Source organism: Pipistrellus kuhlii, unplaced genomic scaffold (assembly GCF_014108245.1).
Source record: "Pipistrellus kuhlii isolate mPipKuh1 unplaced genomic scaffold, mPipKuh1.p scaffold_m20_p_1, whole genome shotgun sequence".
Classification (NCBI taxonomy): domain Eukaryota; kingdom Metazoa; phylum Chordata; class Mammalia; order Chiroptera; family Vespertilionidae; genus Pipistrellus; species Pipistrellus kuhlii.
Genome location: NW_023425404.1, coordinates 62,910,570 through 62,920,225, shown reverse-complemented (window position 1 = coordinate 62,920,225; position 9,656 = coordinate 62,910,570).

Here is a 9,656-nt window from a genome sequence, read left to right as displayed (position 1 = left end):
CTCTTCACTGAGCCGTTGGCTAGGGTTTCTTTATATTCCTATTCCTAGCTACTTTGGGCTTCCCGCACATTGGCTCCTTTTGCTCAGTTTTTCCTGACCTCCTGGTCTTGCCTCATATATCCTCTTGCTGGAAGAGAGACAATGGCAGAAGTGAAAGAGGACTGCTTCTCTAGTCTTAACCTATGTAAGGTGACTAGTGGGCGACAGCCTTGTCACTATGTATGACTCAGTGTCTAGTCATCCCTCTTGGGAGTGGTTGGAGTGGAGAAAAGGGGGCAGTAATCAGTCTCTCTGGGCCCAGCTAAAGGTAAAAGAAACCTCCCTCAACCTCTCCTGAGTGTGGTGGCAAGGATGAGGGGAGAGGGGGCACTGGGACTGGGATTCTTTCCCAGCATAGTTGGAATTGAATAGTTCTCCATTCATAATGTGATTTTCGCCTGACTTTTGACTTATCCAGCCTATGCTTTTGTCTTCTCTAAGGCAGTGGCGTTTCTTCCCTATTCTTTAAGTTACTGTGTTTTGACATTGGGATTCAGGAAGCAATACTTGGACAGTTAGAAGAGTGTATTCTGGCTCTGAAAAGGGAGGTGGTAGGAGGTGATAACATTTATGCAGGATTTGTTTTGGGTTAGGCAATGTAGCCAGTATGTATACTGAATCATTTCACTTCCAGTGATCCTCTGAGGTAGATTCTTTTACCTTTACAATGTAAATAAGGAAACTGATACCTAAAGAGGCTAAATAATTTGCCCCACAGTTACAGAGTTAGCAAGTCCAGGCAATCTAGCTTCAAGATCCCTTGATCTTCATCTTAACCTGCCTCAGCACCACTGTGGAAGCCAAGGCCTTGGAGTCATGGGGAGGTCTCCTTTTTTCTGTCTCTACCTGTAATTCTCAGTATATCCTGAAATTCTCCACTCCATGTCTGCTTATTTTATTCTTCCTGTCTTCTGCTTGTCAAAATCTAGGCCTTTTAAGACTCTGAAACTTTCCTAGTTGGAACTGAATTCCTTTTTCCGTATTCTTTGTCCTATTATGGGTCTTATTCTGCCTTAATTTACAGTTCTTTGTATACTCTATTAATAGATGGTTATAGCCTAATGAGACCAGTCATAGATGTGCCCTTTTCATTACTGCTTTGCCTGCACCTATTATGTATCTATTGAACTGAGTCCCTCCCTGCTCACGTGGGAGCCAGGCTTCTAAAGGCTATCCCTTTCAGCCTGCCTTCCCGGCAGCTTCATCTATCCTTCCTCACCCCTTCAAGTGAGGAGGCAACTTGACTCTTTTTAGTGTTACCATGGTAGCCTGTGAGGCTTTCTGTCTAAAATGCCGCTTGCCATACACCAGACTGGTGTTTCCATGGCAACCAGGTGAAATCTATAGTTATGAGTTGGATGTCGGAAAGGAATACTGAAGTCTGAGAAGCTGTGTGTCTGAATCTTCTAGCTTCAAACATCCTCCTCCTTCCTAACATTTGCACTCTGTGTCCAGAACTAATTTTCTCTGCTCTTGGTGGAGAGAGCTTTGTGTGAGGTGAAGCAGACCAGGCAACTTAGGTCGTGAGGGAAGGTGGAGACAAGGAAAGAGCTGATCAAAGATCACATTGAAAGTTGGATGAGTTCTGTTAGCTCTCCCAGATGATCTGCTTTCAGAGACCTTAAGGAGTTGGCTGGAGGTACTGGAGAGTCATTAAGCAGTTATTTTTGAGGGCAATGGGCAGATGAGGTGCCTGAGACTGGAAAGGAGCCAGCCAGTGCTGGATCGTGGAGCGGAAACGGTGACGTTGGAAATCAGAGACTTGTCAGATTCGTGCCAGTGTTCCATAAAGGATGGGAGTTTCAATTAGCTTTCAAGCATTATGATGCCTACGTGTTTAGGATACGTGGTGCTGAGAATTAGCCGCCGCCTCTCAATTTCTGGGCCAAACCAACTCGGGGGACCTCCAACCTGTAGCAAATTGGTCACACTGTGGAGCAACCCTGCCTGATCTGACTCAAACCAGCTGAGTGAGCTTGGATGTTGTTTTACCTCTTAATTCCAACTCTATACAATCAGATTATGGCCAGATGGCTTTGAAAACTCATCTGCAATATATTATTAATAATAGTACCTATTTTAAGGTTGTGAGGATTAAATGAAATGATCTCTATAGAGGGCTTAAAGCTCGTTAGCTTGTCATTACTACTGCCGTCTTTTTTCCCCATTTTCCTGTATGCCTGCACACTTGACTTTCTACCTGACCTCACTCTCTTCCCCAACTTCAGAGCATGCTCAAGATTTATAAAGAGGAGAGGAGAGGATGGGACCATAATGAAAATAAACCTTAATTGTTCCTGGCTAAGTCTCAGGTTCACAAGGTCCTGGGTCACATACAGCCAGCCTAACTTTCAGGAAAACAGATCCCACTGTCCAATCTTTTTTATGCCTGAAACTCTGTTTAATCAGATTATGGGCAGGTGGCTTTGAAAAATCAAGGTGAGTGCGCGGGCGCGGCCCCCCCCCTCCTCCCCGCTGTGCCTTCCTGGTACCTATTTAGTGCCCTTTGCTTTCTCTGGCACTCACTGTTAGAGCCCTTAGCGTTCCTCCTAACCTCCCAGGCAGCCCTGTAGCACCTGCTGTTGGTCTCCAGACCCTAGCCCTACTCTGGCAATTTCCTTTCAGAATAAGTATTTTAAATCGTCACAGGTTCTCTGCCTAAGGCCAATTGTCATTTGAACAAAAAATGAAAAACTGTACTATAATACCATCACTTAGGCTTTAGATGCTAATCTTCCCCCAGTCCTCCCTAAAATAACAAATCCAATAATGGGTCACCTGTGAGTCCTGTGGGATATATGTTGGACCTTGCAGACCGCAACTTAAAATTGTATTTCCACAGTGGTGGTGTGCTTTGAGAGGCTAGCAAATTGCTAAAGGCCTGAATAAGGGACCAGGACACAGGTGTCAAAAAACATTACTTCCACTGCTCATTTGTATAATGCTTAACAAATTACAAAGATATTGGCATTGTATTTAGTCCTCTTAAGTCTCCTACAAGGGTAGGTGCTGCTTTTGTTGTATAGTTGTGAGAGCTGAGGTTCAGAAGGGCAGAGTTTAAGAGCTACTTTTCACCCTGGCCGGTGTGTCCAGTGGTTAGCACATTGGCCTGTGCACCAACCAATCGCAGGTTCAATTTCCAGTCAAGGGCACATACCTGGGTTGCAGCAAATTTGATCCCCAGCCCCTTGGGAGGCATGTAGGAAGTAACCAATCGATGTGTCTCTCAAGTCAATATCTCTCCCTTTTACATGGAAAAAATATCCTAGGGTAAGGATTAACAAATAAATAAATAAATAAATAAATAGTGACTCTTAACCTAGACTTCCATCCAAGAAGTAGTGGGCCTGAGTGCTACCTGCAAGGCCCTACTGAATTTGAATTTACTTATTTCAAAGAGGAAGGGAGCCAAAACCAGTTTGGCTCAATGGATAGAGCATTGACTTGTGGACTGAAACGTCTTGTGTTAGATTCTGGTCATGGGCATGTATCTTGGTTGCCGCTACATCCCTAGACGGGAGTGTGCAGGAGACAGCTGACCTATGCTTCTCTCTCATCAATGTTTCTAGCCCTCTATCTCTCTCCCTTCCTCTGTAAAAAATCAATAAAATATATTTAAAAAAAAAAAAAAAAGGAAGGGGGAGAGAGAAACATTAATGATGAGAGAGAATCTGATTGGCTGCCTCCATGCTCCACAATGGGTATTGAGCCTGCAACCTAGGCATGTGTCCTGATCGCGGACTGAACCATGACCTCCTAGTTCATAGGTCAACACTCAACTACTGAGCCATGCCTGCCTGGCGTATTCACATCTTGAGTTTACAAGACCACCAAGCTATGGAGGCATGGCATCAAGATTCAAATAGATGAAAAGGGACCGTGAGTATGCATTAGAGAGCCATCAAGATAAAGAATTAAAAAGCAGGTCAGCTGAGACCGGTTTGGCTCAGTGGATAGAGCGTCGGCCTGCGGACTGAAAGGTCCCAGGTTCGATTCCGGGCAAGGGCATGTACCTTGGTTGCGGGCACATCCCCAGTAGGGGGTGTGCAAGAGGCAGCTAATCGATGATTCTCTCTCATTGATGTTTCTAACTCTCTATCCCTCTTCCTCTCTGTGAAAAATCAATAAAATATATTTACAAAAAAATAAAAAATAAAAAGGACACTCGAGTGATACCAACAACAAGCAAGGCTTAAGACTACACACACAGCCCATAAAGGGCTACACCAAGACTGTCCACCTCAGGTAACTGGGAGGCTGACTCACTGAACCATATAGGACACCTTAGCACACAAAGCCACCCTACCAACTCAGGGAAACTGTGAAAATGCCAAGACAAGGAAATAGATCACAAACCAAAGAAATGGAGGAAAAGAAGAGACAATATAGAATTCAAAACCACGCTTATAAGGTTTTTCAAGAATTTCCTAGAAAAGGCCGATAAAATAAATGAGACCTATGAGGATATGAAAAGGAATCAACTAGAACTAATAAGATCAACAAGAAAAAATAAGGGATCAACAAGAAATAAAGAATACATTGTCTGAAATAAAAAAATATTATACAGAGTCCTAAAAACAAAATGGAAGATCGCAAGAATCAAGTCAAAGATTTGGAACATAAAGAGCCAGAAGACACTCCTCTGCAGAAGCAAGAAGACAAGAGTATCCAGAAAGTTGAAGATAATGTAAGAAACCTCTGGGACAACTTCAAGCGAACCAACATCAGAATTATGGGGGTCCCAGAAGATGAGAGAGAGCAAGATATCGAAAATACACTGAAAGAAATAGTGACAGAAAACTTCCCCCACCTGGTGAAAGAATTAGACTTACAAGTCCAGGAAGCACACAGAACTCCAAACAAAAGGAATCCAAAGAAGACCACACCAAGATATATCATAATTAAAATTCCAAGAGCAAAAGACAAAGAGAATATTAAAAGCAACAAGAGAAAAGCAGATAGTTACCTATAAAGGAGCACCCATACAATTGTCAGCTGATTTCTCAACAGAAACCATGCAGGCCAGACGGGAATGGCAAGAAATATTCAAGGTAATGAATAGCAAGAACCTACAGCCAAAAATAATCTACCCAGCAAAGCTATCACTCAGAATCGAAGGTCAGATAAAGAGCTTCACTAATAAAAAGCTAAAGGAGTTCATCACCGCCAAACCAGAATTATATGAATTGCTGAAGGGGATTCTTTCGGAAGAGAAAGTAAATAAAGATAAAAACTATGAACAACAAATAACTATAAACAAGTGAATCTAAAAACCAAGGGAATTAAAAAAAAATCTGATGAACAATATTAACTGTTGAATATAATAGAATCAGAGGTATGGAAGGGGAGTGGACTGATGATTCTTGGGGAAAAGGGGAGAGGGGGATGTGGGAAGAGACTGAACATAAACTGTGCATCTATGGATGAGGACAATGGGGGGTGGGGAAAGGGGAGAGGTTGGGGTGGGAACCTGGTGGAGGGGAGCAATGGGGGGGGGGGGATGAGGAACATTTGTAATAATATGAACAATAAAGATTTATTAAAAAAAAAAAAAAAAAAAAAGCAGGACACTCTTGTCTTTTAAATCCAACCAAACGTTGTTGCCTTCTGTATCGGGAAAGTCTTTACCCATCATGAGGCCGGCTGCCCACCATTTCTTCTGTGCATTTGCTCATGTAGCTTCACAAGGGGTTCTTTTCCTTCTTTCCTCCATCTACCTGCACTTTTCAGCATACGTCCTTCAAGCCCCAGTTGCTAAAATATGTCTTCTAAATTTTGTTTCTCGCATTCTTAGAAAATTTAAAGCACAGGATGTTACCCCCAGTTAGATGGAATATGGTACAGTATGCTGCTGTTTGTCCATAGTAGTGCTGTCACCACCTTGTTTCATTTCTTCTCATCAGTTGTAAGTTACCTGCAGGCAGGGATGGAGTTTTATCTGTATTTGCTTTCCTCAGAGGGCCCAGCACAGTGATTGTCAGAGTGTAATATCTGAGAGGAACAATAAGCATTTGTATATGAAAGATGATAATATCCAGGAAAAATTTACTTGGACTGATGTGGATTGGAGACTATATATATATATATATATATATATATATATATGCCTAAGTGACTGAATGATCTGTCGTTATGATGTGCACTGACCACCAGGGGGCAGATGCTCAACGCAGGAGCTGCCCCTGGTGGTCTGTGTTCCCACAGCAGGAGTGCTGCTCAGCTAATTAACCTGGCCCAGCATCTCACCAGCCCAGTGGCAGCCACTCCCTCCCTCAGTAGTCCTGCAGGTCCAATCTTTGGAGAATGGGCCAGGCGCCAACAGATCCAGACAGCCCTGCTGGCCTCCTGGAAGTCAGCTTCCAGCACTGTGGCCACTTCCTCTCCCTAGACTTCCACAAGGAAGAAACAATATAAAAGCAGCAGCCAAATGGCTCCTTACAACTGACGTGAATGTCAGCAGGATGGGATCCTGGGACCGGCGTCCCACTGCCTGCCCGGAGGGCCAATCGTGTCCCAGCCCCACCCCCACCCCCACCCCCCTTGGGGCCCCACTGTGCACAAATTCGTGCACCAGGCCTCTAGTGTTAAATTAATAAAAGATGTACATATGAGTGGACTTTCTTGGAGTGAGTGTTTAACCCAGAAGACTTGTGGAGTTGTCACTGCATGACTGGCAGCCTTTCAGAAGACAAGAGACCCTGCTCCAGTCTCTGTAGAAACTATTAGATACAGCAGGGCCTAATGTTCCAACTTTAAGCAGAGCCCAGAACAGAGGACTACATTCTAAGACTGCATCAGGGGAGGACACAGTCTGTGGGCCAATGAGAAGGCCTTATGAGCTGGGGGAATGGAGATAACAGGTGGGCAGGTTTTTTGTTTGTTTTTTAAATATATTTTATTGATTTTGTACAGAGAGGAAGGGAGAGAGATAGTTAGAAACATCGATGCAAGAGAGTCATCGATCAGCTGCCTCTTGCACACCCCCTACTGGGGATATGCCCGCAAGCAAGGTACATGCCCTTGGCTGGAATCGAACCCAGGACCCTTCAGTGCCCAAGCCGACGCTCTATCCATTGAGCCAAACTGGTTTCGGCAGGTGGGCAAGTTTTTGGCTGGTAAGAGCACAGACCCCAAGACAATCACAGTGGTTAAGGGGAGCGCAAGAGCAGAGGAAGTCTTACCTGGCACAGCCAGCTCGGGTCCCAGGGCCCTTAGCTATCTCTCACACCAGATCAGATCAGCAGCCAGTCTTCTGTACTTTGCCTTGATCGAGGGAGGAAGACAAATGGCCTGGCTCTCAGAGAAGACCCCACCTCTCCCCAGTCTGGCAGGAGCGTGACTTCAGCTTCCTTCTGTTCTGAGCTCTTCCCTGTAGGCGTCTGGAGGGAACACAGATGGGTCGGCTGATAGACTGGCTGAGTTGGGGGCAGGGAAGCCTATGGTGTGTGTGGTTCCCTCATGAGGAGGTCCGGCCATCATCTTCAGAATTCTGCTGCATGAAAGGCACTGAGCTTTCTCTTTTTCTTTTTTTTCTTTTTTAATGTTTTTATTTATTTCAGAAAGGGAGAGAGGGATAGAAACATCATGATGAGAGAGAATCATTGATCGGCTGTCTCCTGCATGCCCTACACAGGATTGAGCCCACAGCCCAGGCTTGTGCCATGACTTCCTGGTTCATAGGTCAGTGCTCAACCACTGAGCCACCTCAGCTGGGCAAGGCACTGGACTTGTTTCTCTTCCTCCCTTTCTGCCCCCTTTGACCGTTGGTGGTACTCTTCCTCTAGCAAAGCCCTCCTCCCGTGGCAGTAGCCTCCTGCTCAGTTGTAGTTCTTCCACTGCCTCTGGTGGCTGTCTTTCCACCTTTTCTAAGCTGCTGCATTACTGTGTGAGCTGTGCCACTCACAGCAAGGCAGTCAGGAATCGCTCGCGTGAAGCCCGGAAGGACCCAACTCCCCACCCCGATTTAGACCTGCGGGTGCTGCCCCACGACCTCCACCAAAGCCCATGTAAGGAGCTCAGTCTTTAAAGAGTGAAGAAAAGTTCTCTGGGGGGAAAATAGATAGAAATTGTACTTCAAATTTTTTTTATTCTAGAGAGAAGGAGAGAGATTGTACCCACCTCAACCAGGGATCGAGCCTGCAACCCAGGAATGTGCCCCTACGAGAATCGAACCAATGACCTCTTGGTCCATGGGTTGATGCTCAACCACTGAGCCTCTTTTTTTTTTTTTTTTTTTTTTTTTAATGTTTTTATTGATTTCAGAGAGGGGAAGAGAAAGATAGAAACATTGATGAAAAAGAAACATAAATGGATCCAGCCCACAATCCAGACATGTGCCCTGAGCAGGAATTCACCTGGTGACCTCCTAGTACATGGGATGACACTCAAGCAACTGGGCCATACTGGCTGGGCTAACCCCTAACTCTTAATGCCTTAGCATCCTCCCACAACCTGCAACCGCTCCCTCTTTATACCAGCCACTCAGTTGCCAAGTCCCATCTATTCTGACTCTCAAACCCATGCTGTGTCTACTTTCCTACTGCTCTCTCTCTCGGGCTGCTCCTTCATTGCCCTTCAGATGTAACACTTGTGATTGGTCCCTACATTCAGGTCCTTAGGCCTTGCCTCTGCTTCTCTAATCCATACACTCCTCTCCCAGCCTCCTCTTCCCAAAGACCATCCATCTGATTGCCTAGAGCACTAACTCCTTTGCCAGCATTTAAAGTCCTTTGTAATAGGGCAGCAAACCTTCTTTTCCATGTTCCTCTCTTACCCCCCTCTTCATGACTCTGAAGTTTCAACTAAACTGCAGAACCATCTGGTCTCTTAATGGGCCCAGTGTGTTTTCCTGAATTTTAATATTTGAACTGTCTTTGTTCATGGTCCCCAGAGATTAGAGCTGGCTTACTCTACCACAGCCATGTAATTTCTCTGGCCCTTTCACCACAGCCACTGCCCACGGCCCTGCTCATTGTGTTGCCTACATTTCTCCTACTGTTCCTCTTCCTCCCCCCCCCCGCCCCTTAATCCTTAGTGAAAAGGCAACCTCAGATGCAAAGCTTGATAAAATCATTAAGTATCAAGCAGACATGAGTGGAACCCCAGCTCTGCTTATTGACCTCTCAGACAGGTTACTTAAACTTGTTTCTTCCACAGTAAAAACAGGTACGGTAGTAACACCTTATACAGTCATTAAAGAATTAACAAAGTGAATAAAGTCCTAAGGAGAGTGTCACTGTCACATTATCTCATGCTGGGCTAGTCTCACTTGGTTCCTCTGCAGCTGTAAGGACTAAGAAGACAGACATCTCATTCCTCTTCCCATCAAGTTCTGGGAACCTGAGTGGGTGAGGTGGAGGCCTGGCCCCTGGGTGCTCAGGTAGCTAGCACTGCATGTGTAAGCGGCTGCCTCTGTTCCCTTTGTTCAAACTCGTGGCTCAGGCAGCAGCAGGCGTGGGCGTTAGCAGGGAAGGCACTGACAGCTTCAGTGCTCACCCGGCTTTGCAGGTGACAGCTGGGGTGGTAGATCCCTGTCAGGGGAGTTGCAGGCTGACCCTGTCATGACCCAGCTGGTGGGCCTCTCTGGTGTATGTGGGCCTCACCTCGAACCAGTCCAG